Source organism: Populus alba, chromosome 1 (genome assembly GCF_005239225.2).
Source record: "Populus alba chromosome 1, ASM523922v2, whole genome shotgun sequence".
Lineage (NCBI taxonomy): Eukaryota > Viridiplantae > Streptophyta > Magnoliopsida > Malpighiales > Salicaceae > Populus > Populus alba.
The window spans coordinates 22,534,401-22,558,181 of NC_133284.1; the positions used below are offsets into that span (position 1 = coordinate 22,534,401).

The 23,781-nt window shown below is 36.1% G+C and overlaps 1 long non-coding RNA gene across 1 annotated transcript; it reads left to right on the plus strand.

Annotated features, from left to right (window-relative positions):
- The first annotated feature begins 19,921 nt into the window (after positions 1–19,921).
- On the plus strand, positions 19,922–23,346 carry LOC140956032 (uncharacterized). The gene is made up of 2 exons (XR_012170970.1): positions 19,922–20,604; positions 20,718–23,346. It is a non-coding gene; the product is annotated as an uncharacterized lncRNA (long non-coding RNA).
- The last annotated feature ends 435 nt before the right edge of the window (positions 23,347–23,781 follow it).

A 23,781-nucleotide genomic window follows, 5' to 3' on the forward strand; every position in this document is an offset into this window, starting at 1 on the left:
TAAAAGTTAGTTTTATCTTTTAATGGATAAAACCAAGTAAAGCGCGAGTAATCATCAATAAAGATAACATAATATTGTCATCAATAAAGATAACATAATATCAATATCTTGATATGGAAGTTATTGATGTTGGACCCCATAAATCGCAATGAATGAGACCAAGTATGGTTTTAGAGCGACTATCACTTGTTGGAAATGAAAGTTTATGGCTTTTAGCCTTTTGACAACTAACATATAGAGATGGATTCGATAATATGGAAGCGAGGGGCAGAGAACCTTGTTTATTAAGCATGAAAATTATTATGGATGAGGCATGTCCTAAACAAGCATGCCAAATTGCAAAGGAATTACAAATACTGGATTTTGTAATGACAGTAGAGAACGCTTAGTTTCCATGCTTCAATACATAAAGACCATCAACACGGTTATCACTTGCTACCACTTTTTGATTTTGGAGATTCTGTATGATAAAATCATTATTAGTAAAAGAGACAATGTAAATCCCGAGAAAAAAAAATATATTAATAAAAAAAAAATCAAGGTTGGATTAAATTTAAAGGAAATAAACTAAACTAGAAAGAAGTGGGGGCAAAACAAATACACTTAAAGAAGATGGGGCCTCAATGCAAATAAGAATAATTATAGAGCATAAGTACTCCTCTTGTCACCAAAAACAGATCTGGAGATAACGTAAAGAAAGAAAAGAGGGAGTTTTATGTTTATTTTTACAAATCAGATAGAAACACTGGTGGGAAAGGGATTAACAAGAAGAGAAGAGGGAAGGGCCGGTTGCCCTTAAAAAGAATAAAAAAAAGAGGGATCGAAACTTTGATGCGTATCGGGTAAAGTATTCTAAACCTGCTTTTATGAGTCATTTCAAGTTGATTATAAATTTATGCCTGGATGTTAAATTATAGATTTTAGTTCTTAGACTTAAATTGAAGAAAAAGTATGAGTTGCTAAATTAAAGAACTTCATGTGTTGTGTGTAAATGGAAAGGCTGATGAATCTGGACAGTTTCGTCTCTTGATTTTCAGAGAGATTTCGGGTAGGAGGATGAAAGAATTAGGATCAGATTCCTTATAGAAATTGTAGTTTTGAATGTTGGCTAACTAATGAAATTGGTCTTGCTCGATTTGGAGTTATAGAACTCCAGCTATAGGTCACCAAAATGAGACCGTGACAGTTCAATGCCTAGACAATGACAATTCAAAAATGAGAGAGTGACAGTTCAAAAATGAGACAGTGACACTTCAAAAAATATCTAGACAGTAACAGTTCGGATTTTTAAGTAGAAATAGTTCAAATATATGTATAAAGGAATGATGACTACGGTTGCACAAAGAATGACAATATTAATGGGTGAAATAAGAAAAACATAAAATATTAAAAAAAATGATGACTAAAAGAAAGACTTATTGGTTGTTGATATGTTTATAATAAAACATATCCTTGAGTGAGAAGAACTTATGGGATAAACCTATGAGTTTCAGGAGGGACCACAGGCGTGGGGCAAATAGCAACAACAACAGTAGGGGAGTACAAATAGAGCTTCTATTTCAGGTAGGTGAATCGCACCTATACTTCCTAGTTAATTTTCATGACTTATTTATATTACCAATGTGAAATGTGAATTTCTGAATGTATGGGTATTCAAGGTGAAAAGTTGTGTTAATTGCCAAATGATGAAATTATCACTGATAAAGGAAATATGAGAAGTACGTTTTGAGGCGTAAACTAGCATACATTTAATGTATGTTAGGATCCCGGGTAAGGGGATCATCATATATAGACTAGCATACATTTAGTGTATGTTAGGATCCCGGGTAAGGGCTAGCATACATTTAGTGTATGGTAGGATCCCGGGTAAGGGGATCGCCATAATTGAACTAGCATTACATTTAGTGTATGTTAGGATCCCGGGTAAGGGGATCATCATGTATGGACTAGCATACATTTAGTGTATGTTAGGATCCCGGATAAGGGGATCACCTTGAAATGACTCATATGGAGTGATGATGATGGTATCGGTGCTATTAGTATCGGTAATGTAATAAGCAAAAAAATGATCATGTTCAATCTCATAAAGTCTAGAATAAAGGTTGAAAGTGGCAGAGGGAAAAATTAATAATAGTTAGACAAGGAAGGGATTCTAATAAAAAAAAAAAAAAAAAACTAGAAGGGAGAAGCAAATGAACTATGAATACATGTTACCTTGTTAAAATTGTTAGATGTTCATTTTGTCATAGTTATTGTAATATTCACCCTTTCAATAATATGTATTTTGTTTTAGGATCATCACATGCACGACAAGAGTAGATCCTACCTTATGTTCCCTTCTTGTAATCTAGTCCTAAGGAGTATACCCTTGTATTTTGTAAATATAAAAATGTTTGTATAACTTAATTTATATAATTAATGTTTAAACTTGACTGAATGAATGTAAGCATGTAGTTTATATATTCATGCTTCATGGCTATGTAATTATACTTAATTATTTTTTTTTATCCGTAATGATATCTTGTTATATAATGCATATCGTAAATATTGTGATTGATAAAAGTGAGTATAAGTGTGGAAATTGAAAACCCATGATGATTGGGTCGGGAATTGAGTTAAGAGATGCGAGCTATTACAAGTGTAAATAAATTCATGTCAATAACCTCGGACCTTCCAGTATATGGGGGAACTCCGTCAAATTCTGGTAGATTTTTATACGAAGACCATGAACATATATGTACAAAAAAAATAAAATTATTATGTGTTTTTTTTTTCGATTGATATGAGATTGTCATTTTATCCAGAAATGGGGGATGTTACATTTTGGTATCAGATCCCAGGTTGCTATTCTTGGGACAAGAATAATTAGATGATTTAGAAATGTGTTTCACGATGGTGAGAACAAGGCAAGGGGCTAGGACTGATCCATCCCCTGTTCGGGGAAGTGATCAGAGTTTTCATAATGAAAGTGATCCAGATTGGGATCCCTTGGCAGACACCTCCTCTCATATACCTACAGCACCAGTGTACTCAGAAAGGGGTGAGTCAGTGAGACTCTAAGATGATTCGTTGTCCTGTCAGGCTGATGTATCCATGCCCTACGTATCAGATAGACAAAGGGGAGATAATATACCCCCACCAGTGGCACCAGTAGCTGGATCAAACCCATTTTTAGATCCTGCTTTTATGGAACACATAGTGAGAGCTGTAGCAGCTGGAATGGTAGCGGGAGCCTCCAATACGACTCCTAAATCAGAGGGAGTGGTCACCATAGTGCAATGGGTGAAAGGTATGAGAGAGATGGGTTGTATGACTTACCATGGCGAAGAGGATGCTGAGGTTGCTGGGCATTGGTTGAGGAAAGTGAAAAGAGTTATAAACCAGATGCAGGTGCCAAAGGAACTACAAGTGGATTGTGTGACTCAGCTGTTGGTTGAAAGTGCCCACTCTTGGTGGGAGACCATTAGAAAGAGGAGATCAGGGGAGGTATTAAGATGGAGGGATTTTCATGAAGAGTTTGAGGAGAGGTACTATTCTTGGGAGCATAGAAGGGAGAAAGAAAAGGAGTTTTTGGATTTGAGGCAGGGAGAATTGACAGTTCTGGAGTATGAGAGGAGATTTCAGGATTTAGCAGTTTTTGCCCCCACCTACCTTCCCACAGAGCGCCACAAGGTGGAGAGGTTTCGTGATGGACTGAGGCGGGAATTGAGGATGATATTGATAGCCATGCAGTTTCAGTCTATGCGGGAATTGGTACGGGCTGCTCAGGGTATAGAGAGGGTCATAAAGGATACCCCGAAGTCAGTGGGCGAGCAGAGTCAGGCAATGGGAGCTAAAAGGAGAGATTTTGAGCTTTTGACTGGGAGACCTCCTCTTTCAAAGAAGGGGAAGAGTGGACAATCATCAGGACAGTTCCAGAGAAGAGGTGAGAGTTTCACCCCAGGAGGGAGCTTAGGAGGATCTAGACCGATCGGTGGAAGAGAAGTTTGGGGAGGATAGTCTAGACAGGGAGTTAGAACTGCTGGAGGGTCTACAGAGCATAAAGGACCCGGATATCCATTTTGTTAGAGGTGTGAGCAGTGACACCTCGAAAATTGCTCTGTAATGCCGGGGATATGTTATATTTGTAAAGGTGAGGGGCATCGATGGAGAGAGTGCCCGCATGTAGGCAGGGGCTGTTACTATTGTGGGGACATGAGTCGCAGGAAGAATGATTGTCCTCATAGAACCATAGAGGGAGTCCATAGTCAGAGGACTGAGGTTTAGAGCCAACAACAATTAGTGACAGTTGATCATCTTATCAGGTCTACTCAGTCAAGGACAAGTGCCACTCGTGGGAGGCCTAGAAATCAGGAGGGGAGGACTCAGGGTAGGGTATATCACATGACCCATGAGGATGTGGGAGTTGTACCTGATGTGGTGGCAGGTACTTTACAGTTAGATACAATACAAGTTTATGCTTTAATTGATCCTGGAGCTAGTCATTCCTTTATATCTTATAGAATTGTGAATAACTTACGTATGTTATCTAGTAACTTGGGTATAGGGGTGACGGTTAGTACGCCTCTAGGAGAGAATATACATATTGATGATATTTATAGAGGGGTAAAACTATATATTGGAGGATTAGAGTTAAGGGTAGATATTATGCCATTAGAGTTATATGATTTTGATGTGATTCTGGGCATGTATTGGCTAAGTAAACATATGGCACAAGTGGATTGTTTCACCAAGATGATGACAATCCAAGGAATAGGTGATAAAAGAGTAGTGTTTAAAGAGGAAAGAAAGGTAATTCCAAGTTGTGTAATCTCAATCTTGGTTGCTAGAAAATTACTGAGAAAAGGTTATTCTGCTTGGTTAGCCCATGTAAGAGAATTGGGGAAGGGTAACATAGATTTAGCTAGTATTCCTGTTGTGAGGGAGTTTCGAGATGTATTTCCAGAAGAGCTGTCTGGATTACCTCCAATTAGAGAAATTGAAGTTTCTATAGAAACTATTCCAGGAGTTTCTCATATAGCCCAGTCTCCTTATAGGATGGCACCTATGGAATTGGCAGAACTAAAGGTCCAACTTCAGGAATTGTTAGATAAAGGCTTCATTCGGCCTAGTAACTCGCCATGGGGAGCTCCGGTATTGTTTGTAAAGAAGAAGGATGGCACCCTTCGTTTGTGCATTGATTATCGTCAATTGAATAAAGTGACGGTGAAGAACAGATACCCACTCCCACGAATAGATGACTTGTTTGATCAGTTAAAGGGTGCTAGAGTGTTCTCTAAGATAGACCTGAGATCTGGATACCACCAGTTGAGAATCAAGGAACAAGGCACACAAAAGTCTGCCTTTCGAACCCGTTATGGGCATTATGAGTTTTCAGTGATGCCTTTCGGGTTAACCAATGCTCCAGGCATGTTTATGGACCTGATGAATCGGGTGTTTCGGCCTTACCTGGACCAATATATGGTTGTATTTATTGATGATATTCTGGTATATTCCAACTCTCACTTGGAGCATGAACAACATCTAAGGGTTGTGCTACAGACTTTAAGGGAAAATCAATTATATGCAAAGCTGGATAAATGTGAGTTCTAGCTCAAGGAAGTAGTATTTTTAGGCCATGTAATATCTGCAGAAGGAATAATTGTGGATCCAAGAAAGGTCGAGGCCGTGTTAAAATGGGAAAGGCCTACCAACGTGACAGAAATCCTGAGTTTCTTGGGTCTTGCCGGATATTACCAGAGGTTTATTGAAGGGTTCTCCACCATAGCATCACCTTTAACCAAGCTGACTCGCAAGGAAGTCAGGTTTGTTTGGTCGAAAGAGTGTGAAGCAAGCTTTCGAGAACTGAAGGAGAGGCTCACTTCTGCTCCTGTACTGGCCCTTCCATCGGGGATAGAAGGGTTTGTGGCATATAGTGATGCCTCAAGAAGGGGTCTGGGATGTGTATTGATGCAGCACGGTCGTGTGATTGCTTATGCATCAAGACAGTTAAAGTCGCATGAGGTGAATTACCCAGTTCATGACCTAGAACTTGCAGCGGTGGTGTTTGCTTTAAGAGTATGGAGACATTATTTGTATGGGACACAATTTCAAATCTTTACAGACCATAAAAGTCTGAAGTATTTAATGTCACAGAAGGAGTTGAACATGCGGCAGAGAAGATGGGTAGAGTTAATAAAAGATTTCGATTGTGTTATTGACTACCATCCTAGTAAGTCTAATGTAGTAGCCGATGCCTTAAGTAGGAAGGGAAAAACAGTGATGAATAATACGGAGCTTAAGGAACAGGAAAGTATAGTGGAGTTAAAAAAGATGGGCTTGTGGCTAAGTGTTGGGCCCGAGGGATCACTGTTAGCTCAATTAAAAATCCAATCTGTGTTTCAAGACAAGGTCTTAGTGGCTCAATAGGCAGATGGAAAAGTAAAAGAGATTAAGAAGAGGGTAAACAAGGGTGTTGAGACATCATTTCAAATGTTATCCGATGGGCTAATAGCTATGGGTAGATGAATCTATTTGCCTGAGGATAAGATTTTGAAGGACAAAATATTAAGAGAAGCTCATGAATCTCGAATTGCTACTCATCCGGGGAGCACAAAGATGTATAGGGATTTAAAGGAATACTACTAGTGGCCAAGTATGAAGAGGGAAATAGCAGAATTTGTGTCGAACTGTGGGATCTGTCAACAAGTAAAGATAGACACCAAAAACCTGCAGGGGAATTACAGTCATTTTCAATTTCAGAATGGAAATGGGAGGATATTTCTATGAACTTTGTGACGGGATTACCTAAGGGAAAGAAGGGGAATGATGTCATATGGGTGGTCGTGGATCGACTAACAAAATCTGCTTTGTTTTTGCCTATAAAGATGACTGATTCGGTGGATAAACTAGCAAAATTATATGTAAATGAAGTAATCAGACTTCACGGCATGCTAGTTTCAATTATATCGGATCGGGATCCAAGGTTCACATCGAGATTATGGCCTAGCTTACAACGGGCAATGGGGACAAAGTTGAATCTAAGCACGACATTTCATCCTCAGACAGATGGTTAATCCGAAAGGACCATTCAAACTCTCGAGGATCTCCTGAGATCCTGTGTGTTGGAGTTTGGAGGGAATTGGGAGGATCTCCTGCCATTGATAGAGTTTACTTATAATAATAGTCATCAAACCACCATTGGTATGGCTCCTTATGAAGCATTGTATAGGAGGAAATGTCGTACCCCGATTTGTTGGGAGGAAGTAGGAGAAACGAAGCTTTTAAGACCTGAAATGGTGCAATTGACAACCGACAAGGTGAGGGTGATCAAAAAGAGGATGAAGGAAGCCCAGGATAGACAAAAAAGTTACGCAGATAGCCGAAGAAGGCCCTTAGAATTCCAAGTGGGGGATAAAGTATTTCTAAAGGTGGCTCCTTGGAAAGGCATCATTCGATTTGGAATAAAAGGGAAATTAGCTCCAAGATATATTGGCCCTTTTGAGATTAAGGAAAGAATCAATCCAGTTGCATATCGATTAGAATTGCCTGTATATTTGGATAAGATTCATAACGTGTTCCATGTGTCATTGCTGCGAAAGGCCAAAATAGACCCCTCACGAGTATTGCCACAAGTTCCTATAAAGATTGAGGGGGATCTAACCATGAAAACTAAGCCAGTCAAGATTTTAGATCGAGATGAGAAGCTGTTGAGGAATAAGAGAGTTCCCTTAGTGAGAGTATTATGGAGAAGCTCTCAAATAAATGAACAAACATAGGAAACAAAATTCAAGATGAAGGAGAAGTTTCCGCACTTATTCTCCGACATAGGTACGTAACTTGAATTTCGAGGATGAAATTTTATTAGGAGGGGAGAATGTAAATCCCGAGAAAAAATATATATATTAATAAAAAAAAATAAAAATCAAGGCTGGATTAAATTTAAAGGAAATAAACTAAACTATAAAGAAGTGGGGGCAAAACAAATACACTTAAATAAGATGGGGCCTAAATGCAAATAAGAATAATTATAGAGCATAAGTACTCCTCTTGTCACCAAAAACAGATCTGGAGATAACATAAAGAAAAAAAAAGAGGGATTTTTATGTTCATTTTTACAAATCAGATAGAAACACTGGTGGGAAAGGGATTAACAAGAAGAGAAGAGGGAAGGGTCGGTTGCCCTTAAAAAGAATTAAAAAAAAAGCGATCGAAACTTTGATGCGTATCGGGTAAAGTATTCTAAACCTGCTTTTATGAGTCATTTCAAGTTGATTATAAATTTATGCCTGGATGTTAAATTATAGATTTTAGTTCTTAGACTTAAATTGAAGAAAAAGTATGAGTTGCTAAATTAAAGAACTTCATGTGTTATGTGTAAATGGAAAGGCTGACGAATCTGAACAGTTTCGTCTCTTGATTTTCAGAGAGATTTCGGGTAGGAGGATGAAAGAATTAGGATCAGATTCCTTATAGAAATTGTAGTTTTGAATGTTGGCTAACTAATGAAATTGGTCTTGCTCGATTTGGAGTTATAGAACTCCAGCTATAGGTCACCAAAATGAGATCGTGACAGTTCAATGCCTAGACAGTGATAATTCAAAAATGAGAGAGTGACAGTTCAAAAATGTCTAGACAGTGACAGTTCAAAAATATCTAGACAGTGACAGTTCAAAAATGAGACAGTGACAGTTCAAAAATATCTAGACAGTAACAGTTCGGATTTTTAAGTAGAAATAGTTCAAATATATGTATAAAGGAATGATGACTACGGTTGCACAAAGAATGACAATATTAATGGGTGAAATAAGAAAAACATAAAATATTAAAAAAAAATGATGACTAAAAGAAAGACTTATTGATTGTTGATATGTTTATAATAAAACATATCCTTGAGTGAGAAGAACTTTTGGGATAAACCTATGAATTTCAGGAGGGACCACAGGCGTGGGGCAAATAGCAACAACAACAGTAGGGGAGTACAAATAGAGCTTCTATTTCAGGTAGGTGAATCGCACCTATACTTCCTAGTTAATTTTCATGACTTATTTATATTACCAATGTGAAATGTGAATTTCTGAATGTATGGGTATTCAAGGTGAAAAGTTGTGTTAATTGCCAAATGATGAAATTATCACTGATAAAGGAAATATGAGAAGTACGTTTTGAGGCGTAAACTAGCATACATTTAGTGTATGTTAGGATCCCGGGTAAGGGGATCGCCATGTATCGGCTAGCATACATTTAGTGTATGTTAGGATCCCGGGTAAGGGGATCGCCATAATTGAACTAGCATACATTTAGTGTTTGTTAGGATCCCGGGTAAGGGGATCATCATGTATGGACTACCATACATTTAGTGTATGTTAGGATCCCGGATAAGGAGATCACCTTGGAATGACTCATATGGAGTGATGATGATGGTATCGGTGCTATTAGTATCGGTAATGTAATAAGCAAAAAAATGATCATGTTCAATCTCATAAAGTCTAGAATGAAGGTTAAAAGTGGCAGAGGGAAAAATTAATAATAGTTGGACAAGGAAGGGATTCTAATAATAATAATAATAATAAAACTAGAAGGGAGAAGCAAATGAACTATGAGTACATGTTACCTTGTTAAAATTGTTAGATGTTCATGTTATCATATTTATTGTAATATTCACCCTTTCAATAATATGTATTTTGTTTTAGGATCATCACATGCACGACAAGAGTAGATCCTAGCTTATGTTCCCTTCTTGTAATCTAGTCCTAGGGAGTATACCCTTGTATTTTGTAAATATGAAAATGTTTGTATAACTTAATTTATATAATTAATGTTTAAACTTGACTAAATGAATGTAACCATGTAGTTTATATATTCATGTTTCATGCCTATGTAATTATACTTAATTATTTTTATCTATTCGTAATGATATCTTGTTATATAATACGTATCGTAAATATTGTGATTGATAAAAGTGAGTATAAGTGTGGAAATTGAAAACCCAGGATGATTGGGTCGGGAATTGAGTTAAGAGATGCGAGCTATTAGAAGTGTAAATAAATTCATGTCAATAACCTCGGACCTTCCGGTATATAGGGGAACTCCGTCAAATTCTGTTAGATTTTAATACGAAGACCATGAACATATATGCACAAAAAAAAAATTATTATGTGTTTTTTTTTCGATTGATATGAGATTGTCGTTTTTTCCAGAAATGGGGGATGTTACAGACAAATAAAGGATAATCATTGGTTAGTTTATTGATAGAGAGCAGATTTTTTATTAAGGTTGAGATGATAAGAACATCATTTAATTAAAGAGTGGGAGTGGGAGAACAAGAACCAGTATATGTTATGGGTAGGGAAGATCCATTACCAATAACAACTTTATCCTTACTAGTGTAAGGTTCCACCTTATTAAGTTGAATAGATCAGTCATCATGTGAGCTGATGTGCCTGTGTCAGTATACCAATCTACAGTTTCATTGCTAAAGGTGCAGTTAGCAAGAGCTTCAGTAAGATTAGCATCGGATTTGATGTATATGAGTTTGCAATCTATGGCATAATGTCCTTCCTCACGACATATTTGATATCGAGGAGGACATTTATACTATTGATTGCTATGGTTTCCTCCTTTTGATAGTCCTCCTTTATATTTGTGTTGATAGTTGTTTGGTCTTTCATATCGGTTTGAAGATGCAGGAGAGAAATTAGCAATATACGCAGGAACCCCTGTATTATGATCAATGGACTTTGAAAAAAGATCAAAGCTCTCTGTTTTAGTAACAATATCCTTGAAACTTGGGATACGAGTTAAAGATAGTTGAGTGATAGAGAAAGTTGAAAATTCAAGGCCTAAACCACAAAGATGTATATAAGTTTGCAATCTGAGTTTGCAATATGTGGCATAATGTCCTTCCTCACGACATATTTGACATCGAGGAGGACATTTATACTATTGATTGCTACGGTTTCCTCTCTTTGATAATCCTCCTTTATATTTATGTTGATAGTTGTTTGGTATTTCATATCGGTTTGAAGGTGCAGGAGAGAAATTAGCTATATATACAGGAACCCCTGTATTATGATCAATGGACTTTGAAAAAAAGATCAAAGCTCTCTACTTTAGTAACAATATCCTTGAAACTTGGGATAAAGGTTAAAAAGAGTTGAGTGATGGAGAAAGTTGAAAATTCATAGCCTAAACCACGTAGATACTAGTGCACCTTGTTAGTTTCTTCAACTTCAACTGGACATCCCATTGTTGATCACAATAAGCCTTAAATATTTGAGAGAATTCAGAAATACTACGAGAGCCACGCTTCATGATATCAAGTTCATCTTTTATTGGAAGTTCTCAAACCATAGATTTGTGGCTGAAAGTAGTCTCAAGAGAGTTCCAGACATCTATTGATGTTGTTAGGCCAATGGTAATAGAAAGTATTTTCTTTGTGAGAGAGGAAAGGAGGAGGCTCATAACTAGTTGGTCAAATTGCTTCCAAAGATTATAGGTTGTAGGATCAGCGGTAGCAGAAGGCATTGGTGTTGAACCATCAACATATCCATAAAGTTTCTGGCATTGCAACAAAGGAACTACATGACTGTGCCAGAGGAGAAAGTTGGTGGAGGATAGCTTGATAGTAACCATGTGAACCATGGTGTTGAAGCAGAGAGTAGAAGAAGAGTTTTTTGAGGCCATAGGATCAGATGGAGGTTAATCGTATGTGTCACGACCCGAATCCCGGATCCATGACCGGCACATAGGCAAGGTTCTCCAAGGTTCCATACCTATGCAAACCCAAACTTACATACAAACTTATCCTTCAAAACCCAATTAGAGTTCAACACAACAATAATAACAAAATAAACTTCATAATATAATTTGATTGTCTAAATACAAGAGTTAATACAAATTTCATAGTTATGGAGCACTAACTAGACATAAAGAAAAAGTATAAATTTCAACCAAAAAAATAGGTTTTAAAGGTCAACAAAAATGACCTGCTAACAAGCTATAAGCCTGAAAAGATAAATAATGAGAGGGTCAGTTCAATATACACACATGAGGTAATACAACAATGAGAATATATATACAATTATGGCTCTAGGTTCTTATAGGAAGGTTTCTCAAATATGCCATCACAAGAATATCATAAGTAAAGCTCATCAAAAAATCACAATGCAATAAGCATAAGGCCTCGTATTCTGGGATGATCAGTCCACACAAGTTGGTGACTCCCCTGACCAACCAGGGTTCAGATACGATGTGCATAAAGACTAACACTACCCTGTTAGTATAGGTATTCTGACTGGTATACCATAGATTCATAATCATAATCAAACAAACATATTCATATCTTAAGACTTAACTTATGACATCTATCAAATGAGGAGCTATCAATTCAATAGTCAATTCAAAATATATACTGGTTCATATCAAGAATTCAGATCAACAATTAATCATGCTTTATCATAAAAAAGATAATAATCAATATATATATATATATATATATTATCAAGAAGCATGATCTAATTCATATTAACAAATTAAATATTTATAATATTTGTCATGCATGTGGAAAATTATCCACTCATCTGACTTGAAAGCAAACAACACTCAAAAGCAGATACCAAAAGAAATCCTATTGATGTCCTACCGATAAAATATCAGGATTATCTGAAAACAAAGGCGATATATTCAAGAATGACTTAAAAGAACATATAACATATTTAATACACTTATCTAATGGTATATTCCATAACCCTAAATGTTTTTTAACTAACTAGTCATTTTTTCCCAAACCCCAAAATTAAATGGTTTTCCGAAATCTAATCCATAATAAAAACAAAATATAAGACTTGATAATGGTTAACTAAATAACCCTCAATTATTCAACAAACCAATCTGGAATTTATTATATTTTTAAGGGTCAAATTGAAGGACCAAACAAAAAATATCATAAATTCATGACTATAGTGGAATTATGTCCATAACTTATCCTCAGTTCTGTCCAGAATCTCTAATTATGCTCCAGGGACCATTCTGGAATTTATTTAAATTTTTAGGGTCAAATTGTACTTTTTGTCAAATGGAAGAACCAAACTAAAAATATCATAAATTCATGACTATAGTGGAATTATGTCCATAATTCAGCTTCATTTGTGTCCAGAATCTCTAATTATGCTCTAGGGATCATTCTAAAATTTTTCCAAATTTTTAGGGTCAAATTGTAATTTTTGTCAAATAGGAGGACCAAATTGAAAGTGTTAAAAAATAATAACTATATTGTAATTCTTCCCATAATTCATCTTTTATTCTGTCCAAAATATCGGAACATGCTTCAGGGACCAATCTGTAATTTTACCAAATGTTAGGGACTAAACTGTAATTTTCACAAATTGAGGGACCAAATTGAATTTTCATCATCTTCAACCTCAAACCCAGAATTTCCACATATCACCTACTATTATCTCATGATTTCTAACACAAATTCACCATTCAAATAAAATGATAACTCAAAATCATCATCTTTATCTACAATCTCACAAAATCAAATAATTAACTCATTACCTACAATAATCAACCCATAACATTCAAATTACAATCTTCAAAATCCTAACATTTATCAAAACAGCAATTAAAAGCTCAAAGAACACATATTTATACATTTAACAACCTAAATCTTATCTTTAAATTTATATTCTCCAACTCCCTTCTATTTCCCTTATCTTTCATGGTTTTCTCTTCTTCTTCTGCTTTCTCACTTTACTCATGTCGGCTCTCTCTTAAAAATTTTAGATCTATTTTTTTTTTCTATTTATACTTATTATATTTATTCAATTACTACAATACCTCTTATTCATTTATACTTACTTCTACACCTCCAAGGGCTTTGTAGCCTTTTTATACTCATTTACTTTTAAAACATTACAATCTCCCCACCTTATAAAAGTTTCATCCTCGAAACTTAATAGAAAAGATTGAATACTTACTAATATTATTGAAAACATAAGGATACTCCTCACACATCTTATCCTCGAGCTCCCATGTTGCTTCCTTACGTGAATGACCTTTCCATTTCACTTTCACTGAAGTTATATCCTTCAACCTAAGCATCCTCACTTGTTGGTCGACTATAGCTTTCGGTTGCACCTCATAAACCATATCATCTCTCAATTCAATGGGATGAACCTCTAACACATGCGATAGATCTGACATATACTTCCTTAGCATGGAAACATGAAATACCAAATGAATAACAAACAAGTTTGGTGGTAATTCTAACCTGTAAGCAACTGCCCCAACTCTCTCTAAAATTTCATGTGGTCCAATGAATCAAGGACTTAACTTACCTTTATTCTCAAACCTGAATACTCTCTTGGTCAGTGATACCTTTAAGAACACACAATCACCCATTGAAAACTTTAAGTCACACTTTCTTCTATCCGCATAACTCTTCTATCTACTTTGAACTGTTTGAAGCTTCTTTCTAATTACCTCTATCTTCTCTAAGGTAATCTGAATCAACTCCAGTCTCATTAGCCTCTTCTCACCAACCTCAAACCAACAAACTAGTGATCTACACTTCCAACCATACAAAGCCTTATAAGGCGCCATCTCTATATTAGCCTGATAACTATTGTTGTAAGCAAATTCCATTAATGGTAGGAACTTACTCCAACCAACCCTAAAATCCATAACACAAGCTCTTAACATATCCTCCAAAATCTTAATAGTCCTCTCAGATTGACCATTTGTCTGAGGATGAAAAGTTGTACTCAACTGCACCTTAGTACCTATAGCCTATTGGAACTTCACCCAAAACCGTGATGTAAACTGCGGACCTTTATTTGACACTATCGAGATTGACACTCCATGCAATCATACAATCTCACTAATAAACAATTCCTCCAACTTTGCATATCCACAAAAAATCTTAACTGGCAGAAAATGGGCTGATTTTATCAACCTATCAACAAGCACCCATCTTGAATCATAACCCTCCTTACTCCTAGGCAATCCTGTCATGAGGTCTATTGTGATCCTTTCACATTTTCATTCTAGAATCAACAATGATTGCAACAATCCAGGAGGTTTTTGGTGTTCACCATTTACCCTCTAATAGGTCAAACACCTAGAAACAAAGTTTGCTATATCAGCCTTCATCATATTCCACTAATAACACACCTTAAGATCTTTATACATCTTGGTGGAACCTGGATGCACTGTGTAAACTGTCTAATGTGTCTCTACCATCAATTCTCTCCTCATATCATTTACATTAGGTACACAAAGTCTATTTCTATATCTTAGCACATCATCATCACCAATCACAAAACCTCCAGCCTTACCCTACTCAACCTCTTTTCTGATTCTAAGTAGTGAATCATTTTTCTTCTGAGCTACTTTTATCTTATCAAACAAATTTGACTTAACCTAAAAATAAGCAATCATTGCTCCAGCTTCACTAAGGTCAAATCTGACTCCTTCATCCACTAACCCATACAACTCTTTACTCAGAGGTCTTCGTACCTCCTGAACATGAGCTAAGCTCCCTAAAACATTTTGACAATTTTTGACAAGTCTTAAAGAATGCATGTGATTCCTAAAACATGGTAGGCTAGTAAAATCCACTTCGTAAGATTTTTGTAGTTGTCTTTCTTAATCAGAAATGACCCTCACATGCCTTAAAATGACAAAATTTGATGACACTACTTACCTCATTGTCAGGAATGTATCTTTAAAATATTTGATCAAGACAATATTTGAATAAATAAGGGTCATCCCAATAAAAGTTCTTCACTTCATTCAAAAACTTTCTTTTATCTTAGGTACTCTAATAAGTTGGCAATTGTCTTAAGACAAGAAAATTAACAATATTAGCAAACCAAGGCATTGTAGAGACAGAAAGTAAAGATTTATCAGGAAAGTAGTCATCGATTGGTGATGTAACCATATTATTCGATAGTTTCACCCGCATTTAACTAGTGTTTTGCATATGTTATTTATATAAAATGCCTTGATATTCTTTGTTTTATGTTTTGAAGGCATTTTTGGATGAAAGATGCAAAAATGAGTAAATTGGAGGTAATTGGCAGATTTGACGTTCAGTCGGTATTTTGTGCAGAGCGTGAGTTCCAGAGATCGAAATGAAGTGATTCCAGTGGCATTAAAAATTTAACATCCATACCTTTTTGGAAATGTAATGCAAGAAAAATAAAAAGAGAAAGATCATGGAAATCACATCCTTCAAAGTCAAATCTCGCAGTCTGCCAATGTTGACCTTTGCCCATTCAAAATTCAATATCTGGAGCTTCAGAAGTCCAATTGATGCAAACTCAATTTTGTTGGATTCCTTACTCAAAGATCTATAAACGCTCCAAATTTCAGCCAAAAACGATGTCATATGAGGTATATATGATTTTTCAAAGATGACAGCTGAATTCTGCCAGCAAGCAGGTTGCGTGAAGAAACGAATCCAAATTTCATCTAGAAGCATCCAAACCCACCAGCAATTTAGCTCCTCTAGTAAATATTCTAGAAGGTCAAGGAAGGCAGCCACCAACCTCATGGCAACCACCAACCTCATGGCAGCCACCAACCTCAAGACAGCAGCCACCAGCCAGCAGCCACCAGCCGCCAGCCGCCAGCCGCCTTCACACTACCACCATCTATTGATGTTCACACTTGAACTTTGATTTTCTTACTTACAATTTGTGTATAAATAGAGGGTGAGTAGAAAGGTAGCAAGAAGAAGAAGGAAGAAACACAAACTCTCCTCTCTACAAATCAGAAATTATGTATTCTTTCATCTTTAGGAGTAGTTGTTCAATAGATATGCAAGGCTAAGCTCGTTTTCTTGGTTGCAAGGACACAAACAAACCTTCGGATTTCAAGAACTGTGAGATTTATTCTTCCTTTTATTTTCAGTTTATGTTATGAATGAGTATGTTTGTTTTCCTATGCATATTTCCTATGATTGTTTATCTTAATTGCTAGAGCGGACTCTAAGTTATTATTGTGAACAATCTATTGCTAAGTTTGATATCAAAACCGGAGTTGTGATATATAAACTTGTGAAGCAACTAAGCTTGATAATTGTAGCGGAACTACGTTATTAAACTTAGGGAGAACATTCGATCATAGCAACACAAATTGACAACTTGGTTGTTAAGATTAATGAATTTATCTGGATCTTAAGGCTGCCATTGGATTAAATCATTAGTGCGGACACTGTGATTGTTTGTTGGTTAGGGCTAGTTATACGGCGGATCCGTTAATTAACCAATATTAAGAAAAGATAAAATTCATAATATAAACTGGAGTTTCGTTTCAAGGATCGGTTCTAATTTCCGTTGGTGGATGTGTGCTTGCAACCAAGGTTTGTTTTCTTGATATATTTCAGTTTCAATTGATTTTGTTTGCTAGTTTAATTTCTGCCATAGTTTAAATCATTTCAAATCAATCCCCCCCAATTACATAACGTACAACATAAAAATCTAACTTCAAACTTCCTCGTGGGATCGACCCCTTGCTTGCTCTATACTATCTTGTGTGTTTTAAGCTAGGGTAATTAATTTGTGCGACCGCGACATCGCAACAAATTTTGGCGCCGTTGCCGGGGAGGTAATTTTAGTTGATTCTTGTGCTTGTACTGTTATTTTTAGTTTCTGTGATTGTTATTTACATTTCTGAAAAAAAAAAAAAAAAAGAAAAAAAAAAACAGAATTTTTGCTTGCGGTGTTACTGTTCACTTGTCGCAGCGGTACTGTTGAAGACAAAATTGTTTGTGGAATTAGGTTTCTAACCTTCGTTTTCTGAAGTGAAATGACGTTCTAAACAAGACTAGTGGTATACCACTAGCCCCACCCTATCGAGGCCAAATTCCACTGTTTTCTAAGGTTTTTAGGTAGTTTTAGTTTTCTAGCATAGGATTTTCATATAATTTGCATTATTATTATTATTATTATTATTATTATTATTATTATTATTATTATTATTATTTTTATCGCTTGTGTGGTTGCTTTCTTTTGAGTTTTCTTAGCGATTGATGCCAGTAACCCGTTCTACTAATCAGAGTCTAGTGCAGGTTGATCTTGAAATAGAAAGCACTTTACGCAAGTTAAGAAAGGAAGTTCACCTCAACACCATGGCGGTTGCACGACAACAAACACTCAAGGAGCTTGCTGCTCCTAACGTGGAGAATCAACCATTGTGCATAAACATTGACAATAATGTAAACTTTGAGCTCAAATCTGGTTTTATACATTTGTTACCAACATTTAATGGTCTTGCAGGAGAAGATCCTCATACTCATCTCAAGGAGTTCCATATGGTTTGTGTTGGCATGAAACCGAATGGAGTTGATGAAGAACAAGTTAAGTTGAAAGCTTTCCCTTTCTCTTTAAAAGGGGCAGCAAAGGCATGGCTTTTCTCTATTCTCCCAGGATCTATTAGAACTTGGAACGCCATGAAGAAGATTTTCCTTGAGAAGTATTTCCCAGCATCTCGAGTTGCCAACATAAGGAAAGAAATATGTGGGATTCGGCAATCTCATGGAGAGACACTTTTCAGAGTATTGGGAAAGATTTGAGCAATTGTGTATTCAATGCCCTCATCATCAAATACCCGATCAGCTACTCATTCAATATTTCTATGAAGGATTGATGCCTACTGACCGTAGTATCATTGATGCTGCAAGTGGAGGCGCATTGGTAGATAAGACACCTGAGGCTGCACGCCAATTGATCTCAAACATGGCAGCCAACTCAAAACAATTTGGCACTCGTGGAGACTTCTCCAACAAACGAGTAAATGAGGTAAGTATTTCTAACCTTGAAAATAAAGTTAATGATCTTACTTCTCTTGTGTGTTCTTTGGCTTGTGGAAATGTGCAGCAGGTGAAAGTTTGTAGCATATGCTCCTCACAAGGACATGCTTCGAATATGTGCCCAACAATGCAAGAAGATTACATTGAACAAGCTCATGCAATTGATGGAGCATTCAACGGACAACCTCAGCGTAAGTATGATCCTTTTTCCCACACGTACAATCCTGGATGGAGAGATCATCCTAACCTACGATATGGGAACCAACCTCAACAAGGCAATCAAGGCCAACAATTCCATCCCAATGGATTTCAACCCCAACAGAATTATCAAGCAAGACAATCGTCATCCAATGATGATCTTCGTGAGATGATGAAAACTTTGGCTTCTAATACTGTTACTTTGCAACAAAATGTCATGTCTTTTCAACAGGAAACAAGGTCAAGTATTCACAACTTGGAAAAGCAAATGGGGCAAGTAGCTTCAAGTGTGGGAAAATTGGAAGCACAAATGAATGGAAAATTGCCCTCCCAAGCATTGAATCCAATAGAGCATGTTAGTGCGATCATGTTGCGAAGTGGGAAAGAAATTGAAGAGAAAAGGTCAAAACAAATTGAGATGGAGGAAGAAGAAGAGATAGAAACTGAATTGAGTACAAAGAAGATACATCATCCTTCTCCTCCACAAACTGAAACAAAGACCAACACTCCAAAGGTAACTCCTCACTCAATGAATTCCAGTTTTACAACAATTCCACCCTTTCCCGTGAGTTCTTCTAGGTCAAAGAAAGAGGACAAGGAAAAAGAGATTCTAGAGGTTTTTAAGAAAGTAGAACTCAACATTCCTTTGCTTGATGCTATCAAGCAAATTCCCAAGTATGCCAAATTCTTGAAGGAGTTGTGTACTACCAAGAGAGCTTTCAAACTGAAAGGTCATGAAACGGTAAGTATGGGTGAAGTTGTATCTGCTGTTGTTCAAAAAGAATCTGCCTTTGAAACAAAAAGACCCAGGTGCGTTTACTATCCCATGTGTTATTGGTAATGCTAGTTTTAAAAGAGCTTTATGCGATTTAGGTGCATCCATTAGTGTTATGCCTAAACATGTTTATGATTCTCTTAGTTTAGAGCCTTTGAATAAAACTAGTATTGTAATGCAACTTGCGGATCGTAGTTTTGTTTACCCACTTGGTGTGATAGAAGATGTCCTAGTCAAGATTGATAGTTTGGTTATTCCATGTGACTTTTATATTCTTGATATGGAACATGATTCTTGTGATTCATCAACCAGCACTCCTATATTGTTTGGGAGACCATTCTTGAAAACTGCCAACACAAAGATTGATTGTGGTAAGGATACCTTGTCTATGGAGGTAGGAGATGAAAAAATTGAATTTAATTTTCATGATGCAATGACATATCCTTATAGCAATGTTTATTCTATCACATGTTATGACCAAGTTGATAAGTGTGTGCAGCCAGTTTGTGATTTTGATGATGAGTATGGATTAAGCATGGCTTTGAGCAATGACTATGATTTTACCAAGATAGAAGAGATGGAAAGGCATATATGTGTTCCCCAAAACATGCATGAATCAACATTGGATTTGCAAGCTTTGCAAATTGTCCTTCATGATGCAGGAGTCATTTACCCCATCACGGATAGTGAATGGGTGGCGCCTATCCTTTTGGTGCCTAAAAAGATTGGAATTACGGTGGAAGAGATTCAAAATGATGCTTACGAGAATGCAAGGATTTACAAAGAAAAGACTAAGAATCTTCATGACCGAATGCTTACAAGAAAGGAGTTTCATGTTGGAGACAAAGTCCTTCTTTATCATTCGCGTTTTGAAACTTTTTCCTGGAAAGTTAAGCTCTCGTTGGATTGGACCATTTGTTGTTTCTAATGTTTTTCCTTATGGTGCAGTTGAAATTACAAGTTTAGAAACGAACAACATACTCAAAGTCAATGGGCATCGTTTGAAACCTTTCTATGAAGGTTGGACGGCAGAACTCACCGCTTCTGTAGAGTTAATTGAACCAATCTATGAAGAATGAGCATGCAATATGTCGAGCCAATGACATAAAACAAAAGCGCTTACTGGGAGGCAACCCAGCACAAAAAGAAAAAAAAAATCAGATTTGCTTTCTTTTTCCTTATCTTTTATTTTTCGTATTTTACTTTATCTTTGTCATTCTCTTATGTTCCTTTGCTTTTATTTCAACATTGAGGACAATGTTGTGTTTTAAGTGTGGGGGTATTGAGAGAATTTTGGTTTTCTTATTTTAATTTTCTTTGTTGTTCTTAAAAAAAAAAAAAAAAACACAAATTTTGATCTTTTTAACTCCCATTGGTTTTTGAGAATATGAGTATTATATATGAGAATTAATTGAGATAGATGAAGATATAAATCAAATGAAGGAGTATGCATGCAAATTTTAAGGTTTAATTGGTTTAGGGATTGACTTTGAGAATATGCCATGTTGACTTTATAGTGTTATACAAATGCAAGCTTTTGAGCCTTCAAAATTATATTCTTTGAGTGTGCATTCTTTCAATGATAAGTATCTCTAGAACTTGCTTCATATCTTATTGAGATTATATCCCATTACAAATATACATGAAGATGATAAAGGCATTAGGAATTTTAACCCCTCAAGCCAAAAAGCCAACCTAAAGCATATTATCCTTAGTGAACCCGTTTTGAGCTTGGTTATCTTTTTTTGCTTTATCCATGTATAAGCCTTAACTTTATATATGTTTTTCTTTTCCCCTGGCCAAGGATTAGTAGAGCATATACTTGTAATATTTCATGGAATTATGGTTGGAAATTATATGAAAACAAAGAAGTGATGCTTGATGAAAAAATGGGCAAAGTTGCCGAAGAAAAAAAAAAAGAAAAAGAAAAAAGAAAAAAAAAAGTATTCCTTTATGTTCTTAAGGTTTTATGTTGAAAGAGCTTGAAATCAAAAGGAGTTAAGCATTTGTGATTAAAGATGAAAAATTTATGAGCTTTGATGGAATATCTTGTTTGAAGTATCATTTTTCAAAATGCTCTACTTTCTTTTGTTTGAACCTTTCCTTTTACTTTCTTTTACCTCACCTTAACCTCAGCCCCATTACAACCGGAAAATAAGACCTTTTGATTCATGTAGTACTTGTAATAAGTTGCTAATGGAGATGAGATTGAAAAGCAAGCTTATGGTAGAACATACTCTTTGATTGAATTTGAGAGATTTAAACACATAAACCCTAAACACATGAGTGTTGGAGTGTATATCAATGAGAGGACCTATCACTTTGGCATGGCATAGATTTCATTTAAATCCAGACGATTGATTGAGTTTTGAAGTTTGCATGTAAATAAATTCATGAGAATTATATTATTTATCCTTCATGATTGTATTCTTGTTTATAATGCTTGTACTCTTAGACATTGATGGGAGATTAAGAAATTGATCATAGTTATTTTCAATTTAATTTTATTTATCCTTTCTCGAGGACGAGCAAGAGCTAAGTGTGGGGGTATTTGATGTAACCATATTATTCGATAGTTTCACCCGCATTTAACTAGTGTTTTGCATATGTTATTTATATAAAATGCCTTGATATTCTTTGTTTTATGTTTTGAAGGCATTTTTGGATGAAAGATGCAAAAATGAGTAAATTGGAGGTAATTGGCAGATTTGACGTTCAGTCGGTATTTTGTGCAGAGCGTGAGTTCCAGAGATCGAAATGAAGTGATTCCAGTGGCATTAAAAATTTAACATCCATACCTTTTTGGAAATGTAATGCAAGAAAAATAAAAAGAGAAAGATCATGGAAATCACATCCTTCAAAGTCAAATCTCGCAGTCTGCCAATGTTGACCTTTGCCCATTCAAAATTCAATATCTGGAGCTTCAGAAGTCCAATTGATGCAAACTCAATTTTGTTGGATTCCTTACTCAAAGATCTATAAACGCTCCAAATTTCAGCCAAAAACGATGTCATATGAGGTATATATGATTTTTCAAAGATGACAGCTGAATTCTGCCAGCAAGCAGGTTGCGTGAAGAAACGAATCCAAATTTCATCTAGAAGCATCCAAACCCACCAGCAATTTAGCTCCTCTAGTAAATATTCTAGAAGGTCAAGGAAGGCAGCCACCAACCTCATGGCAACCACCAACCTCATGGCAGCCACCAACCTCAAGACAGCAGCCACTAGCCAGCAGCCACCAGCCGCCAGCCGCCAGCCGCCTTCACACTACCACCATCTATTGATGTTCACACTTGAACTTTGATTTTCTTACTTACAATTTGTGTATAAATAGAGGGTGAGTAGAAGGAGGTAGCAAGAAGAAGAAGGAAGAAACACAAACTCTCCTCTCTACAAATCAGAAATTATGTATTCTTTCATCTTTAGGAGTAGTTGTTCAATAGATATGCAAGGCTAAGCTCGTTTTCTTGGTTGCAAGGACACAAACAAACCTTCGGATTTCAAGAACTGTGAGATTTATTCTTCCTTTTATTTTCAGTTTATGTTATGAATGAGTATGTTTGTTTTCCTATGCATATTTCCTATGATTGTTTATCTTAATTGCTAGAGCGGACTCTAAGTTATTATTGTGAACAATCTATTGCTAAGTTTGATATCAAAACCGGAGTTGTGATATATAAACTTGTGAAGCAACTAAGCTTGATAATTGTAGCGGAACTACGTTATTAAACTTAGGGAGAACATTCGATCATAGCAACACAAATTGACAACTTGGTTGTTAAGATTAATGAATTTATCTGGATCTTAAGGCTGCCATTGGATTAAATCATTAGTGCGGACACTGTGATTGTTTGTTGGTTAGGGCTAGTTATACGGCGGATCCGTTAATTAACCAATATTAAGAAAAGATAAAATTCATAATATAAACTGGAGTTTCGTTTCAAGGATCGGTTCTAATTTCCGTTGGTGGATGTGTGCTTGCAACCAAGGTTTGTTTTCTTGATATATTT